The 18832-nt window shown below is 40.7% G+C and overlaps 1 protein-coding gene across 1 annotated transcript in view; it reads left to right on the top strand.

Annotated features, from left to right (window-relative positions):
* The window catches only part of DERA (deoxyribose-phosphate aldolase), a 110820-nt gene that overhangs the window by 62220 nt on the left and 29768 nt on the right, over positions 1–18832 (top strand). The gene's annotated exons all lie outside the window — the stretch shown is intronic.

Genomic DNA, 18832 nt, shown 5'->3' on the forward strand with positions numbered 1-18832 from the left:
AGGACAGTGTCATTGTTTTTTTTTTTGAAATGTAGCTTGTAGTCTTCGTTTTCACAAACAGCAGATCTAACTATTCATATACCCAAGCTTGACACTGATTCCTTTTTCTCACCTTGCAGGAATCAGTGAGTCAGTCTTGAGAATTCCGTTTTTCGCTGTATCTCATACATTCTCTCCATCCTGTGTGCTGCTATCTTAGGCCACTGTCATTCCCCACACGGATCACTTCACCGGTCTTCTAACTAGTTTCCCAGTCTCTGCTTCTGCCCCCTTTCAATCTGTTCCCCACACTGTTGCCAGAATGATCTCTCAGGAATGCTAATTGGGTTGCGGTACTGCTTGTTTAAAATCCTTCGGTGGCGGCCCTTCGTTTTCAAGATACAATATAAATTCCTTCAGCTTGGCTTTGATAAAGGTCCTGAGACCCAGCCTGAGCCTCCGCGGTCTCCTCCTTTTCATATGCGGGGCTCCTTGGAGTTACCCGCCGTGCCCTGTAGGTGGCGCAGGACCTGCCGTTGTCCTGCACAGACTAGCTCTGGCCCAGGGGCTCAGTCCTTGCGGCATCATGCCGGCTCTCTGGTCGTGGCACGTGGGCTCCAGAGTGCGCGGCTCAGTAGTTGCTACCCTTGGGCTTAGTTGCTCCACAGCATGTGAGATCTTAGTTCTCCGACCAGGGATCAGACCCTCATCTCCTGCATTGCAACATGGATTATTAACCACTGGACCACCAGTGGTTTATTGAAACCTATGTCAGATAACTTAGGATACCATGATGGAGTGTTGCATCTTTAGCTGCCCTAGTAGTGGCTCCATGTTTGGATGAACATATGTGACTTCTCGGTGCTTAAATTCAGGTCTTTGTCGCAGTCACCCTCTAGATTTTTCCACTCATGTGCTTTTCACTGAAGTCTCTCTCAGACCTAGCGTGGTTCCCTGGAATTGTACTGAAAATCAGCCGACCAGGCATTAATGAGGCTGTTGCTCTGGTTTGCTGCTGAATCCAAAAGATCTCTGCTCTGCTTATTTTATTTAGAGTGAAATCTCTGAAAACCTAAGGATAGGGAAGAATGGAACATTGTAACGAATGGGTCATCAGTTATATTGGCATTCCAAAGGTCCCCAATGATAGAAGATGCTGGAACCCTCAGGAGCCTGGGGAAAGCCCATCGGAGTCTTAGGTAGACAGGTAGCCTCCCTTTTCATGCTCCTAATAGGAACATGAAACAGGACCAGGGAGTTAGCCCAGAATGGCGTGATCCAGGTCACAGTGAAAGTGTATTTGTTCTGGGAGAGCAAGCCAACCCTGTACCTATTGCTTAAAATAGGAACATTATTATTAGGTCCTCATGCTTGGACACGCCTGTTTCACCCTCCACCCTACCTGTTGCACCCACAGACAGAAGTGTGACTAGAAACAGGCCATCACCTGTCTCTTCCTGTTGGCTCATTCCCTGTCCATCTTGTTTATCTCCTTCAGTTTTTCATCTGATCTGTGACTGATAACTGTGAGCGATAGAACTTGTATTTGTGATGTGCTTTACTAGATACTTCAAAGTTATATTCCTTCACCTTCACACCAGCCCTGTAGCTGATGAAGAAACTTAAGATGGAGGGACTTGCCTAAGATCTCAAAGCTAATTGATTATATAAGTCATTATCTGAACCCAGGTGTTCTGGTCTCAGGTGTATCGCTTTTTCAGTTTTAACTCATCTGTCTCCCAAGGCACTGTGCCAGACCGTATCATGACTCAAAGGCACAGTGTTTGTGAGATGTATATGGAAGCATCTAGCACTTCTTAACCACACTTTTTGCTTCTCATTCTGTTACGGAGGTATATAATAGAAATGAAGTCATTTTTGAAAAATTTTTTAAATGAAATTTGTGGACTGCCTTCACATTTCATCCTGTTTCTGTATTATCTAAAAACTTTTTTTTTGTTTTCTTCAAAATCAGCTTCATTGAAGTAAATTTATATCCAATAAAGTTCAAGTGTTAATATGTATGATATGATGAGTTTTGACAATTTGTATATTCCATCTTCCCAGAAACAGCCTTTGTTCCCCTTTGCTATCAGTTCCACTCTTTTTAACCTTCTGCTCCAGCTGCAATAACTGATCTGATGTTATCACCATGGATTAGCTTTGCCGGTTTTAGAACATTGTAATTATACAGTGTGTATTCTTCTGTGTTTGTTCACCTACATGCCCTGAGGTGTAACACCTGTGAGATCCATTCACGTCATTCTGTGTATAAGAAGTTTGCTTCCTTGTTTTTCACTGTACAAATATAGGAGTCGCTGAATTTATTGATATAAGGTGTTTAGAATATTCTCTTACTAATCTGATGTCTGTAGGGTCTGTAGTTATATCTCCTTTTTTATTCCCAATGTTAACCATTTTTGTTTTCTTTCCTGTTATTGTTGTTGTTCTTTGTTTTGTTTTGGTAGAAAATGTAGTCTTGCTAGGGATCTGCCAGTTTTAATAATCTTTTCAAAGAACCAATATTTTGCTTTTTTTGCTTTATCATTCAGTTAAAAATGTTTTCTAATTTTTCTAATTATTTAGAATGTTATTGGAGTATGATTTAGAATGAAATGTTTAATTTCCAAATATTTTATGTTTCTATGGATATCATTATTACTGACTTAAAATTTAAAATTCTTTTATGCTCAGAGAATATCCATTTTAAGACTCTTTTGCCTTTTGAAATTAATGAGATTTATTTTATACCTCATGGTATATTTAAGTATCTGCTTCAAGTGCACTGAAAAAAGTGTCATTTATTTGCCAATGTCAGTTGTAATGTTCTGTAAATATCAATTAACTCAAGTTGGTTGGTCACATATTTTAGATCTGATTTTGTTTGGTTTTATTTTGGTCTACTTGTTCTATTAATTTAGTAACATCAAAGATTTCTGATCACTGATCACCATAACAAATATAATAGTAATGAAAATTTTTGAAACATTTCAAGAATTACCAAAACATGGCACAGAGACTTGAAATGGTACTGATAGACTTACTTGATGAAGGGTTGCCACAAATCTTCAATTTATAGAAAATGCAATATCTGTAAAGTGTAATAATGCAAAGTACAATAAAATGAGGCATACCTATATTCCTCTTTACACTTCATGTGTCACAAATATAAAAACTTTACAGCAGTTCCATTTACACCCTCATTAGTGCCCAGAATTATTTTACTATTCTTCTTCTTCTACTTGTTTATACACCCCTCCTCAAAGTGTTGTGATTTTTAATAGTCATTTGTCTTTTAAGGAAATTAAAAGAAGAAACCTAGGTAAAACCAGTCTTTTGCATGTCATTTCTTTCTCTCTTATTCTTCCTGTAGTCTGCTGGTGATTAGTTCTCTCAGATTTTGTTCATTGGAAAATGTCCTTTTTCACCTCCATGTTTTAAGGGTGGTTTATTGAATATAGAGTTTTAGGTTACAGTTTTATTTTTATTTCAGTACTTAACCTTATCATTCCATTTCTTGGAATTCTGTTTCTTCCTGTTTTCCTGTAAGTAATGTTTCATTTTATTCTGGCTGTGGCCACCAATATTTTATCTTTATTTTTCACTAATTTGACTATGATGTGCCTTGGTGTGGTTTTCTTTGTATTCATCCTTCCTTGGAGTTTATTGAGCTTCTTGGATTTGTAGGTTGTTGTTTTAGACATTAAAAAAAATTTTTTTTCAAATATATTTTCTTCCCCAGTCTTTTTTTCCTTCTGGGGCCCAAGTTCCTGAGTGTTAGATATTGTCCACAGCTTAGTGGGGCCCGTTAACTTCAATTTTTATCTCCCCTCCAACCCCAGCCCCCTTTTTCTGAATGGCTAATATACATGGGTCTTTCTTAAAGTTCATTGACCCTTATTTTCTACCTTAAATTTACTTTCCTGCCCATCCACTGAAATTTGTGCTGATGAACATTTTTAGTTTTATAATCCATTTATTATCTTTTAGAATTTTAATTTTTCTACTCTTTTCCATTTTTTTCATTCATTGAGATCATGTTTTCTTTAAAATTCTCGAACATATTTGTAATAGCTGATTAAAACTCCTTATCTGCTCATTTGTATATCTGAATTACCTTAAGGTCTTTATCTTGAGCTGCCAGTTTCCCAATGCCTAAAAATAGTTGCCTTATATATTTTGTTCAGTTGTACAGTTATTTATATAACTATTTATAGTGGGAGATCAAGTCTCATAACATTTATTCTATCATGTCTGGAATTCTTCATGGCTTTTCTTATCCCATCGATTTAGCATCAAAAATCTTGGAAGGAATTTGTCATTTACATTCATAATAATTTTTATCTTATAATTTTGATAGCCATTTCTATTATTACAAACCCAGTTCTCTAAAGAGAGAGAGGTAAAAATATATATAACTATGTTAGTCTGGTGTTATATATCACTGTAAGTAAACACTTGGTTATCCAGAGTGTGTTTACATTTTTGGTTGACTAAGTGATCAGTAGCCTAGTTTTTGGTTTAATCTAGGGCTTCCCTGGTAGCTCAGTCAGTAAAGACTCTGCCTGCAGTACAGAAGACCCAGGTTTGATCCCTGGGTCGGGAAGATCCCCTGGAGAAGGAAATGGTGATCCACTCCAGTATCCTTGCCTGGAAAATTCCATGGACAGAGGAGCCTGGGTTGCAGTCCATGGGTTGCAAAGAGTCGGGCATGACTGAGGAACTAACACTGAGGAATCTTTCAGAATGTTTTAGAGGAAGGAGCCACGGTCATGGGAGTTAGAAGACTTGGGCTCTTGTTTTGCCCTACAGAATTTGTGACCCTTGAACAAATAAATTCATCTAATTTTCAGTTCAAATGAAGTAACACATGTGATTTTGGTGTACCTGTGTGTGCTAAGTCACTTTAGTCATGTCCAACTCTTTGTGACCCCACGGACGGTAGCCCGCCAGGCTCCTCTGTCCTTGTGATTCTCTAGGCAAGAATCCTTCTCTGGAGGATCTTCCCAACCTAGGGATTGAACCTGTGTCTCTTGAGGCTCCTACATTGCAGATGGATTCTTGGCCACTAAGCCACCAGGGAAGCCCTGGTATAGCTATAGGAGATAAAAAATACTGAGCTGGACTCTATTCTGTGCTGATCCTAAAGCTTATTGTATTAGTAGAATTGTTTAATGAATCTTACACATGAACTTGTTTTACCAGCTTTGGACTCTGTCTTAAAAAAGAAAGCTGTAAAAAAAAAACCTGATTCATTGAGAATCATAATTAGATGTGTCATTTTTTTTTAATGGTATACTTCTCAGATATCATTGTCATTGTTTCTAATTCTTTCATGATGAAAGCTGTAGCAGCCACCTCAGCTTTTCAGCCATGTATGAGATCACTTATTCAGCAGCCATAGTGATCCACAAAGATCCAAGAACCAACTAAAGTAAAAAATAAAAAAAGAAAGAAAATAGTTTGAATAGATGAAATATATGTGATGCAATAATGATAGGTAGCATTTCTTGAGCAATTACTGTAAGACAGGTACCCTTTAAGGGTTTTATTTATATTTAATCTTTACCATAACTCTGCGAGGTAGATATTCTTCTATGGTAAAATAAGAATTAAATCAGTTAAAAGGGTATCTTTATTGTAGGGACTTCCCTGGTGCTCCAGTGGCTCAGATGCTGCACTCCCAATGCAGGGAGTGCATTGAATCCAGGGGGCCTGGATTCAATCCCTGGTCAGGGAGCTAGATCCCCCATGCCCCAGCTAAAGATCCTGCATGCTGCAACTAAGAAATTAATAAAACCAAACAAATAAATAAGACCCCTATATTTAAAAGAAAAAAAAAGTTTATCTTTACTGCTGTTTTATATGGTCATTATTGCTATTTGTAAATATCCCAGGTATTTCTGTCTTCTTTACATCATTTCCTCTGTCTGTTGTAGCCTTCTTACCTCCCCATGGCCGATTTTAAAGATTTAAGTGAAATTTTCATACTGTCAGATTTCTCTATGATCTTTTAAAGGCAAAACTAATGGTTCATACTATCCTCCTCCTTGGATAGTTACAAATACCAGTAGCATTTGTCATACAGTATCACCATCAGTTGTTTTACCTGTTAGGGGTGTGTGTGTGTGTGTGTGTGTGTGTGTATAAATATATATATAGTTATATATACATAGTGTGTGTGTGTGTGTGTGTATAAAACTATGAACCTTGCAACCAACGAGGTTCTTATCTTACTTATCTGTATTCCTCTGTGATTGCTACCATGTCTGACATCTAGGAAAGCCTAAGGAAATATTGTGGAATATACAAATGAATCAATGAGAAAGACAGAGATAAAGAAAAATGAAAACAGACAAAATGAAATTAGATTAGATTAGATCTAGATTCCTCTTTGCTGGTGTGTCACAACTTTGTAGAGTTTGAACATGTTGTTTTGAGAGCAAATTTCTATTTTAACTGAACAAAAAGTTAGAAAAAAATATACCTTTGGCAAGGAGATTATGTATACAAAGTATGGCTTGAGCAATCCAAGCAGTGTGGTATGATGTCTAAAGGGTTTCTTAGGATTCTCAGATAGTTCCAGAGGCAAGGAAAGGACCAAGGAAAAAACATTTTGCCTTGAATTTTTCATCACTGAAATGGATCTTGGCACTTCCTTGGTGGTCCAGTGGTTAATAATCTGCCTTGCAGTGCCGGGACTCAGGTTCAATCCCTGGTTAGGGAACTACGATCCCGCATGCCACGGGGCAACTAAGCCCTTTCACAACTACTGAGCCCTTGTGATATAACTAGAGAGTCTGTTTGCTGTGATGAAAGGTCTCATGTGATGCAACAAAGATCCTGTGTGTTGCAGCTAAGACCCGAGTCTGCCAAATAAATAAATAATTAATTAAAATATTTCAAAAAAAAGAGAAAATGGATCTTACTTTTACATTAGTGGAAATGTGGTGAGAGAAATACAAAAAAAAAGAAGACGGTGAAGTAGGAGTAAACACTTTGAAGGGAATATAATCAGGGAAGAGAAACGAGCACCATATTTTTTTCATCAAACAATCCAAGAACAAGGTGATAGGAAGTAAGATAGAAAGGGAAACATGCTTATAGAAAAGAGAAGTCGAAAGCAGGTCATCTACTGCTCAGGGATTTCCGCCCAGCAAATGCACACATTAAGAATAACGCCAGATTGTAGGCACGTGGCTTTATCTTTCAGTAGCCTGGACTGTTCACACACACGCAACAGCTAACAAGCTCTGCTCTGAAGTTATGCTAGACCTTATCTTTGGAAATAATGCAGGCATGATAAATAAGGCTGGAGTAGAAAAGCACTAAAGATGCAATCATAATGTCATCAGGTTTGAATTGCTGATGAAGATCTGTGGGAAGAGTACAAACATAAAAATATGGGGCTTGAGAAAAGCAGACCTTGAAGGGAATGCGAAATGAGTTTTGAACTTGGCTGGGATTTTGTAACGTATAGGAAATCAAAAATGAAAAAAGTAGGAACCAGGGGAGGGAAAACTCGAAATGCAACCCAATAAGATCAAAGTAATACAGAAACAATGAGATGAAGCTGAGAAAAGGAGAAGAAAATAGAAGGGAAGCCATTAAATAAATAAAAAAGGGAGAAAACAGTGGGAAATTTGCTGTGACTGAAGGAAACCAAAACCCTAAAAAAAAAAATGCTGTGATTAATGGCAAATTAACATCTAAGACTTTTTTAAAAGTTAAAAAAATTTTAAATATGAATCAATCCTAGTATAAATGACAGTATAGATTTATTTTTCTAAAGACTGTCATAAGTCACACTGAGTCCTTCATCTTAGGCTGCAAATCTTTGTATCCTGAAGGAGTATTGATCCAGATGGCACATCCAGACCCCTGTGGTGTTCCAGCCTGTTTTTTTTTTTTTTTTTAAATAAGATCTTGCCTTTCATAGGAAAAGCATTTAATTTATGAAAAGTTTGCTTCAGTTGAAAGTTTATCACTGGGGAAAGCATAAGAATATAGATGGGTATTAGGTTAAAAAGTAAAGAATTTAAAGTGCAGATTTATTTACAGTTCCTTAAACCAGCCCTGAAAATTAAATCACTTGTAGAGTAAAAACTAATTAACTTGCCATCTCATTCAAGGCCCCAAGCAAAAATTTCAGAATGTTTACCTTCGCCCACCCACGCCCTCCCTATCCTTTGTTGAGTGCAAAATAAAAAACTCTGTGGAAGAGAGGACTTTCCATGTTTGCTGGCCTCCCAGCAGGGCAGGAACTCCTGCTGGTGCATTTTGGTCCATGCATGCCATTTTTATTTTATTTTATTTTTTTCGTTTATTTTTATTAGTTGGAGGCTAATTACTTTACAATATTCTATTGGTTTTTGCCATACATTGACATGAATCAGCCATGGATTTACATGTGTTCCCCATCCCGATCCCCCCTCCCGCCTCCCTCCCCATTCCATCCCTCTGGGTCTTCCCAGTGCACCAGCCCTGAGCACTTGTCTCATGCATCCAACCTGGGCTGGTGATCTGTTTCACCCTTGATAGTATACTTGTTTCAATGCTATTTTCTCAGAACTGCATGTAATTTTTAAAAACAGGTTAAGTCTATTTAAGCATTTAAGCATAAAGCTTTTTCTGTGCCTCCTCATGGCTGGACTTCTAGGGAGGAGGGGCAGGAAAGGAATAGCTTCTAAGCTTAGTTTTTTATGTGGTGTATACTAGTCTGTGTAAAATTTTACTATGTGAAATTAAAAAAAAAATAACTCACCTTATTCTAAAAGCATATAACTGCCTTTTACAGACCTGACTTGCTGAGAGAAATCCCCTGGGCAGAAAGACTTGCATATCGCCAGTGCCTAGAAAATGCTTCTTTATGGGATAGATCATCAGGTACAAGGACATCAAAATATACAATTGTAAACAACATATATAAAATTCATTTTTTAAAAGAAATCTGTATTTTTCTCAGCAGAAGAATTAGGGATTTTTTTTTTCTTAGTGAAATTCTGGTTCATGACTTGGAGGTGAGATCCATAGGTAGTTGCTTGTGTCTCTGAGATTGTTATTGATTTGTCTTTCTTTCCTAACATGTTGATTTTTGTTATTTGTCATATAGTATCTGTGCCAGTTACTCACCTATTAACAAACTCATAAATGCTGTGGAATTGAAATCCTCAAATGGGCCTCTTAGTCCTTTGCACTGGGGAGATACTTGATATACATATTTGGGGTTTCCCTGGTGGCTCAGTGGTAAAGAATCTGTCTGCAGTGCAAGAGATGTGGGTTTGATCCCTGGGTCAGTTGGGAAGATTCCCTGGAGGAGGAAATGACAGCCCACTCCAATATTCTTACCTGGGAAATCCCATGGACAGAGGAACCTGGCAGGCTTTAGTCCATGGGGTCATAAGAGGCAGACATGACTTAGCAACTAAACCATCACCATATGTATTTGTTGAATCATTTCCTGAACAAAGGTTAATAAATCTTGTAAAGTGAGTAGTTCACCAAATTCTTTTTGCAGTTGTCCTAAGGGAAGGTAGGGGAGGTGCCTTATCAGCATTGAATGGCTTGGAGACCTGAGGCTTGGAGGTTAAGTGACTTGACTGAGGCCACACATGGAGGACAGAGCAGAATTCTGAAGGACTCAACCCCAGATTCCATACTTCAGTCACTGCACCATCCTGCTCTCTGCCCCGCCATCAATCTAGATTATGAAAGATAAGTTTAAGCTATGTTTGACCTTTGGAGGCCCAGAGGTATTTCTGGAATCCCTGAATGAGATTTATATGTTGAATGGTACTTTTCTATGGAGGACATGAAAAATAAGACAATAGAGAGAGAATGTTTGGAGAAAAACTCAAGGGGGTGAGTGAGTGAGTTAGTTGCTCAGTCGTGTCTGACTTTTTTCAACCTCATGGACTGTAGCCCACCAGGCTCTTCTGTCCATGGGATTATACAGGCAAGAATACTGGAGTGGGTTGCCATTTCCTTCTCCAGGGGATCTTCCCAACCCAGGGATCAAACCCGGGTTTCCTGCATTGCAGGCAGATTCTTTACCATCTGGGACACCAAGGAATCCCCTAGCAGGTGGTAGACATGAAATACTCATGAAAGAGCCACATGAGGGCAAACCCAGAGCCCCACCCATGATAGACCCACAGCCAATCCTTGTTGAAATGAAAAGGAAGATTGCAAGAGAACCCTGAGCTCAGGTAGCGTCCACTGCATTTTTGTGTCTGCCTGCTCTTCTGATGGTCCCATGATGATGCATGTGCAGGGTCATGCATATCAACAGCCACTTGAGTTCTGTACAAGGTTCTGGCTTGTTTTTAGATTCCCTTCCTTGGGGGTGCCCAGGGAGCAGCTCACAGGTAGCAGTTGAAGTGGATCTTTTTCTTGTCCACCTGAGAAGGGATGAGGAGAGTGGTCAAGGCTGAGGGCCATATGAGAATGAAGGAGCAGAGGGATACGATGAAAGGGTGTGGAGGATGGAAATGGTCCTGGAGCTTGTGTAGAAGGATGGCCGAGCATGGGATGAGGGAAGTTGAAACATCCTCATGAAGAGTGATTGAAAGGAAAGGGGACATTTTATTTGGGAAGAATGTGAGCATTGGGGTTGTGATATTGTGTTCACATGTTTTTATGCACGCATATACACAACAAGGCATGAAAAGACATGCTTGTTATTTGTTACCCAAGGACAGAGGACTTGGACCTTACTTTTAGAAGATATAGAAAGATGGATTTTAGCCCAATATAAAGCAGAGTTTTGATAAAGTCCAAGTTTTCTGGAATTTTCATGGGCCACATCAGGAAGTAGGAGGTATTCAAAGAACCAGTTGGGATGACATCCCAGTGGAGTCAGTGTTAGATACATGGTACTCAGTGACCATTGGGGTGCTTTCTGCTTTGGAGGTAAATATGATCCTGAAAGAAGAAACATTGTATATGATCCTTTGAATCTAAATGTCAAATGCAGTCCTTTGGATCCAAGTGTTAAATGTGATTCTTCAGCATTGAGTCTGATACTAAACGAGAAAAATATTTTACATGCCTGCACACACACCCACACACAGGTTGTTTGTGTATGTGTGAAATTTCTGGGTAGACTTAAATCCAGGATAGATAGGGCCTGCAAATATGGGATTAATGGGAAAAGAGGGAGGGTATTGGTTTTCTAAACTGCACCCTAAGAAAGTACCAAGAACTGGGTACCTTAAAACAATGGATGTTTGTTCTCACAGTTCTGGAGGGCAGAAGTCTGAAATTAAGGTGTCCACAGGGCCCTCTCCTTCTGAAATCTGTAGCAGAGAATCCTTTCTTGCTAGAAAGCTTCTGTTGTTTGCTGGCAATACTTGGAATGCCTTGTGTGTGTGTGTTAATCATTCAGTTGTGTCCAACTCTTTGTGACCCCATGGACTATATATAGCCAGCCAGGCTCCTCTGTCCAAGGATTCCTCCAGGCAAGAATACTGGAGTGGGTAGCCATTCCCTTCTCCAGGGGATCTTCCTGACCCAAGGATCAAACCTGGGTCTCCTGTATTGCAGGTAAATTCTTTACTGTCTGAGCCACCAGCCTTGGCTTATATGAATAGATGTGTTACTCTCATCTCTGCTTCCGTTGTCTTATGGTCAGCTTCCTGTGTATTTCTGTCTCTTCTCTTATAAGGACACCCATCATGTAATCGCCCAGCTTACATAGTAAGACTTTATTTTTACCTAACTAGTTGCAGTTGAAATGACAGTATTTTCAAATAGGTCACTTTCTGAGGTTCTGGGGATTGGAACTTCAACATGCCTTTTTAGGGACCAGCATTGAACCCATAACAAAGAGAATCAGCATTCTTGCACCATGGTTCTCTTGTTTCCTGTAAAGACCTGAAGAAGTTTCAAGAAAAATACATTGAGTCAAACCAGCAAACTTAAATTCAGGTACAAAAGATTGATTTTTCCCCTCTAAGCAGTGTTGGATGGCTCTGTGGATAGGGGAAATCTAGTAGATATTAAATATTTTTATCTGCAAAAAGCATTTGGTAAGGTTCTCAATAGGAGATTAATGGCTAAAATAAAGAATGAAGCATTAGGAGATAAATTTGCTTATGAGCGAGAGACAGAGACTAACAGTAGAAGGAAATACTTTTTAGATTGGAAAGGAGTGACATACAGCACTAGCCAGGAATCAGTTTTGGGACCTATGGGTTTTTCACTTTATTTTTATTGGACTTTGTAATAAAAATACAGATCTTCAAACAGTGCAAGACAGAGTGAGTAATACTACAAGCATCAGTAATCAAAAGTTATTCTCTATCATAAACTAAATGACTGATAATAAATACTGACACGAGACTACACAATGTACCATAATATTATAAAATGGAGCAAGCGATTCTCCTGTGTTCTCTTTTCTTCTGCAAGGGTGAATATTTCTTTATTTGTTTTTCACAAAATATTTGCAGGTTTTTCGGTTTACTTTATAAGCCAAATCAATGAAAAAAATATTTTTTTAAACTTGGAAAGATGTGTTAACTAAGAGAAAAATTGGTCAAAGCAAGACAAAGGTTATATTGCCATCCTTAGAATAAAGAAATTAGGGACCCTGTGTGTTAAATTGCTCAGTGAGCTACTGAATAAAAAGACTTCGGGAGTGAGAGGGCATTATTGAAATCATCAGCTTACTCTGAAGTCATGGATTTAATGGAAGCATATGCAAAAAAAGGCATTGTTAGAATGATAAAGCTATATATCTGAGGGAGTGAAATATTATATAGTATGGGGACATTTTTTCTTTTCCTTTTTAAAAGTTTTAATATAATGGCTCTAAAAAAACTGTAAAATTAAGTAATTGTACATGTAACTTTTGTCTTCCCAGGAACTAGTTAAGTATGTGGGAAGAATACTTTTCAAATTGGAATGTTGCCTGCAACTCCTTCTGTCTCAGTTACTAAAAGGTCTTTGCAGATTTCTGTCTGTTTTTTCTTGATTTGTACATCGTCAGATAAGCCAAGAGGAATAGACCAACTAAACGTTCAAAAATTAACTCATGAAAGTTCCAAATGTTTTGAAAGCTGGAAAGATTAAGAGAAACTTATAGGATATAGAGAAACTTTTGTTCATCTCAAAGCTTTCATTTTATTAGGTAAGAAAACCAAGATTCAGCCAAGTCAGATTCATAAGGAAATTACCCCAGAACAAATGAGTCAAAACACAGTCTAGACCGAGGTTCTCCACCCAGCTTGCAAATTAGAATTTCCTGAAGAGCTTCTTCCATTAACTGTTGAAAAGATCGTACCACCCAGAGATTCTGATTTTAACCATCTTGAATGGGAGCTTTTGAATGAGTACTTTAAAAAACTCCCTTCCTATGTCTACTAGGTAGGCAGGAATGAGAGCCTTTGATCTGGAATGTAGGTTTCTTGATGATAAGACAGGAGTCCTTTCCACTCATCTTAGTAGTTTAGAAATTATTCAGGGAGAGAATTACAAATTCAAGGGGAACAACCTTTAGCAGAAACAGTCCACAGTGAACAAACTGAATGTTCCGGTAGTTAGTTTACCTTACAGAAGGCTCGGTGGGAGCTCTGAACCTGTAGAACAAGATCATGAATGCTTATTTGATCTCTGTGCCAGCCCTGAATTTAACTGACAGAGTAACTGAAATTTCACACTGCAACAGTAGTTCTGTAGGTCCGAACCAACACAAAACAGTGTTTTATGGAAGGACCTGAATTTGTATTTCTAATTAGGTCTCTATGAACATTTTTCATCCTTTTTTTGCGGCCTTGATAATACTGAGGTCCCTCTTCCCTTCATCTTCAAGGTATTAGGTTTAGGACTTGAATGGGGATTCCCCGCCCAGGTCCGAGCTGTGCTGGGGAGTGGAAGGAAATGAGAGAGTGAGGGGTGGTAAGGGATGGGGTAGGACAGAGGGCCTGGGGGAGGGACTGGTGGGGAAGAGAAGGGTGAGATTTTCTGTCCATCTAATGCCTAGGGTGTTTGTTTCCCTTGAACAGGCTCATGCAGCAGGTATTTTATGAGCATCTAATGTTTATCAGATGCTGTTCTGGGCATGGAAGGCCACAGTCCATGGGGTCGCAGGAGTCACACACAACTCTACTGTTAATAAAACAGCAACAACATTCTGGGCATTGGAAAAGGAGATGACAAGAGAGAGGGGAGAGAAAAAGAAGCAGTAGCACCTTCCCTTTAAATGCCGACGATGTCTCTTAGTCTGGTGAGAAGGCGAAAAAATGAGGTTTATGATTTGCCCTATTGGGAATGGTAGGAGCTGTGGGTACGCTTACTCTGGGGCTTCAGGAACATGCCACCCTCTGGAGGTCTCACAGAGGGATTCACAAAGCAATGGAGGAGTCATTAGCTGCAGAGAAGGAAGGACATTTTGGGCAAAGCAGCTCATGCCCTTTTATATCTGGAGCGGTGAAGAGCATGCCGTGGTGAGAACGCTGATATGATTAGGGTGGAGAGGTGGTAAGTGAGTGGATGAAGCGAGTAAGCAGCCTGAGGCTTATGGCTCCGCTATAGAATTTGCGTTCCTGTCTGCGGGTGTGGAAAGTTTTTAGCCTTGGGAATTTATAGCCAGGAAGTGAGTGATCGACAAATTCGTTCATCCATTTCTTTCTCCAGTATGTGCTAGGCACTGGGGATGAAGATCAATAACGTGCCCTTTCTCCAGACTCCCCGTCCTCCCTTCTTGCTCTCTGCAGTAGGAGAGCGGTGATCAGAATTTCATTTTCAGGGAAGTGTATCTGGGGGAGACCAGGAACCCTTTAGGAGGCTCTTGTCACAATCTGGTGACCAGGATGAGGAGCTGAGCCTGGGCAGTGTGGTGGGGCTGGAGAGGAGTGGACGGCTGAGGGGAATATTAAAGGGGTGGAATGAATAGTATTTGATGAATGCTTGTCTTCTGAACAGGGGAGGAAGAGGACAAAACAGCTCGTGATGTGCAGTTTGTCAGGACAGGGAGTTCAGGGGAAGCAAGGCCCCCAAAAAGGGGGGCTTCCCAGATGGCACCGGTGGTAAAGAACCCATTTTCCAGTGCAGGAGACATAAGACTCGGGTTCGATCTCTGGGTCGGGAAGGGCCCCTGGAGGAGGGCCTGGCAACCCACTCCAGTATTCTTGCCTGGGAGAATCCCCACGGATAGAGGAGCCGGGCGGGCTACAGTCCATAGGGCTTCAAGAGTCAGACACGTCTGAAGCGACTCAACACACAGCACGAGGCTTTTTTTCAGCCCAGGAAGCGGAACCTCTGCTTCCTGTTCAAAGGTCCTCCACCTGTTACCAAGCAGGGTTCTTGGCCTTAATCAATGGAAATTGACTAGAGGCCAGACAGGAAATTCAGGCAAGGCCTTACTGGGGTCTCTGCTGAAGTCGGGGGAAGGGAGGAGTGAAATCAAGTATCAGGTTCCCTGTTCCCTCTCTGAGTTGGGATGAGGTGGTTCCTTGTGTGGGGTGAGGGTAGGGTTGTGTCCAGGGGTCAGGCTGGAGGGGTGACTTAGGTATCTTGCTCACCCCTTAGATGCTGTTGTGTACACGGGTACATGTGCAGTACCCTGCTTTTGCTCCCGGATCTTCAGAAGTGGCAGTAGGGGTTTTTTGGTCTCTGTTATCTTTCATCCAGAATTTGTCCCAGCTGCACATGCACACAGTTAGTTTTAGTCCCATACCGTTTCTTTGTATTTTTGTGGCTCAAGGAGAGGTGTTGTCTGGGTGCAGTGGTTGTTATTGTTTAAGTCACTAAGACCTGTCCGACTTTTTTGAGACCCCATGGACTGTAGCCCCCCAGGCTCCGCTGTCCATGGGATTTCCCAGGCAAGAATTCTGGAGTGGATTGCCATTTCCTTCTCCAGGGGATCTTCCCAACCCAGGGATCGAACCCACGTCTCCTACATAAGGCAAGAGGATTGTTTACCACTGAGCCGTCTGGGAAGTCCATCCAGGTACAGGCATTCCAGCCAAAGGTCCCAGATCCTAGACCTGTCTCATAACCTGTTCGTTTGTCTCACCAGCTTGTTACAGGACCAACCCACCAGAGTCTCACCACTCCTTCTCTGCTCTTCTGTTCTTGTAACGAGGAGAAGAATTTTAAATGAAGTCTGTGTAAGGCTGTGAAGATGAAAGAAAAGAGAAGTTATTTTTATATTTAGAAAACATTAGCAAGACAAGGCACATAAAGCAAAATGGAGAACGAATGCAGTTATTTCAGTGATTTGGGAGCAAAAAGGAAATTCACGCTTTTACTTGAATTATCTTGATGCTTTGGTTTCCTAGTGACCTAAGAATTCGTGTTATAGTATGCTTTTTGTAAAAAATTTATCATCAACTGGGACATCGAAAGTTAAGTTTCCTGTGTTACAAAGCTGCTAAATTGGGCAGGGGACAATGGGGGAGGCACTGAATAGTCAATGAAACGGGGAAGAATTTAGATCATCCGTGTCACACGAAGCCAGCAAAAGGCTGTTTGTAGAATGTTAGCTGCTATCACACTGGTTTTATATTAACATTCTAGTGAATAATTAAAATTTGCCTGTTTATTTTTTAATAAAAAGGAAAAGCATATAAATTACTGCAGAGTTTATAATGTTATCTCTTGTCGCGTTCATGGATGTGGCAGTTTCTGAGTAGGACTGTGGGTGAGATAACTTAGTTAAAAAGCAGATTTTCTTCTGCTTTTTCTCGTGTTCTCATCTCACAGCGTTCATTATTCTAATGCCATTCAAAAATATAAAATGGAAATCCTTAAAACTATCACTTGGAGACATTTTCATTAGAGATGGTATTTTCTAAATTGAGTGGTTATTGAATACATTTTTCTGCTGAAATTATTTTTGAAGTACATTTCTCAGTTTCATCCTCTGTCCTTATATAAGCCCACACCCAGGCATGGCTGATAACTCTGTCTTCCCTCTTTGCTTTTTTTCTTCCCCTCTTTGTTTTTTAACCATACAGACTCCCATGAGGTGATCAGTGTGCTGAGTTGCTCAGTCGTGTCTGACTCTTTGTGACCCTTTGGTCTCTTCCACCAGGCTCCTCTGTCCATGGGATTTCCCAGGCAAGAATACTGGAGTGGGTTGCCATTTCCATCTCTAGCGAATCTTCCTGACCCAGGGATCGAACCTGCATCTCCTGTGTCTCCTGAATTGCAGGCAGATTCTTTACCTGATGAGCCACTGAGGAAGCCCCATGAGGTGGTCAGGGGCTCCTTTATAATTGAATATAGTTTTCCGTTGAACCCGCCCTTCTCCACTATTGCTTTTCCTGGTTATTCCTACAGGACTAGACTGGAAAGATTCTAGATTTTTATTCAAGTAATTGACCCAGGGAAAAAGCACCTCACACAGAGATGGGAAAGAGATTCAGGCTCAGAAACAAGGAAAAGGACACAGGCATTGTGAAGCCGCCGTCTGTGGTCTTGGGTGATGTCGCATTTGATTCTCTTAAGGATGTACATTGTTCAAGTAATTCTACACCCAAAAGGGATTACTGAACCCCACCAATTTCCAGAGGTGGGGTGGTGGCCTGAATTTGTGTCTGTTAGTAGGAAGTGTGTTAGTAGGTAGTAAGGGGGAAAATACAGCTCAGGAAAGACAGGAAGAGAGTCAGTGGTATTAGAGGAAGAATCTTCAGAGGATGATGAAGTGATGAATAGGAGAATTTTTAAAAATATTTATTTATTTATTTATTTTTGTGTGCACTTGGTCTTCGTCGCTGTGCGAGCTTTCTCTGGTTGTGGTGAGTGGAGGCCACCCTTTCATCCTGGTGTGTGTGCTCCTCATTGTGGTGGCTTCTCTTGTTGCAGACTGCAGGCTTTAGACAGGCAGGCTTCACTAGTTGCAGAGTGAGGCTCAGTCGTTGGAGCTCATGGTTTCCCCGCTGCATATGGGATCTTCCCAGACCAGGGATCAAACCTATGTCTCCTGCATTGGCTGGTGGATTCTTAACCACTGGGCCACCAGGAAAGTCTGACTAGGAGAATGTTAATGTGGAATGATGTGTCTCCTGTTCCCCAGGGTCACAAATGGGGGAGAGGAAGCATTTGGCTGGAGACTCGTTCAGAGTTCAGATGCTTTGGGAGCTTAGAAAGGAATTCCCAGTGTGGACTTTTCAGACAAAGTGTTCCTTTCCTTAGTGCCCCAGATAGGTCCAATCAAATAAAAGTAGAATAATGGGCTTCCCTGGTGCCTCAAGACAGTAAAGAGTCCACCTGCAATGCAGGAGACCTGGGTTCAATTCCTGGGACGGTGAGATCCCCTGAAGAAGGGAATTGCTACCCATCCAGTATTCTTCCTGGAAAATCCCATGGACAGAGGAGCCTGGTAGGTTACAGTCCGTGAGAAATGACTTAGCAACTAATGCTAATCAGTATTCTTGACTGGAGAATTCCATGGACAGAAGCAGTCCAACACTTACTTTCATTTTCAACAGTTACTAGGTACTTTATAACCAGAAGGTTATAAGCTTTGAACTATTTGCTAGAGAGATTCCAGATGGGTAAAGAAATACCAGGTAGGCGCCATCGGGTGTAACCTTGACTTCACGCATGACCAGGAACCAGCAAGATGATTGACAGAGGACATGGGGATACCCCTGCTCTTCAGAGCCTGCTGCCCTCTGGGGGTATCCCTTTTCTCTCCTATTCCTTTTTCCTTAGCTGGTCCCTGCCTGTAACTGTGCCCTTGTCCTCTCCTGAAATCCTTGAAATTCCACCCTGTCTTGGCACGGGGACAGTCCATTCCTCTCTTCTCTCCCTCTGCATCTGATGCTCTGGTTGACCCGGGGCTGCTTTCCTGGCCGCACCCTCCTTTCTCATCCCTTTGTTTGTCCCCTGCTTCATCCTGGGG

Source organism: Odocoileus virginianus, chromosome 23 (assembly GCF_023699985.2).
Source record: "Odocoileus virginianus isolate 20LAN1187 ecotype Illinois chromosome 23, Ovbor_1.2, whole genome shotgun sequence".
NCBI classification, from domain to species: domain Eukaryota; kingdom Metazoa; phylum Chordata; class Mammalia; order Artiodactyla; family Cervidae; genus Odocoileus; species Odocoileus virginianus.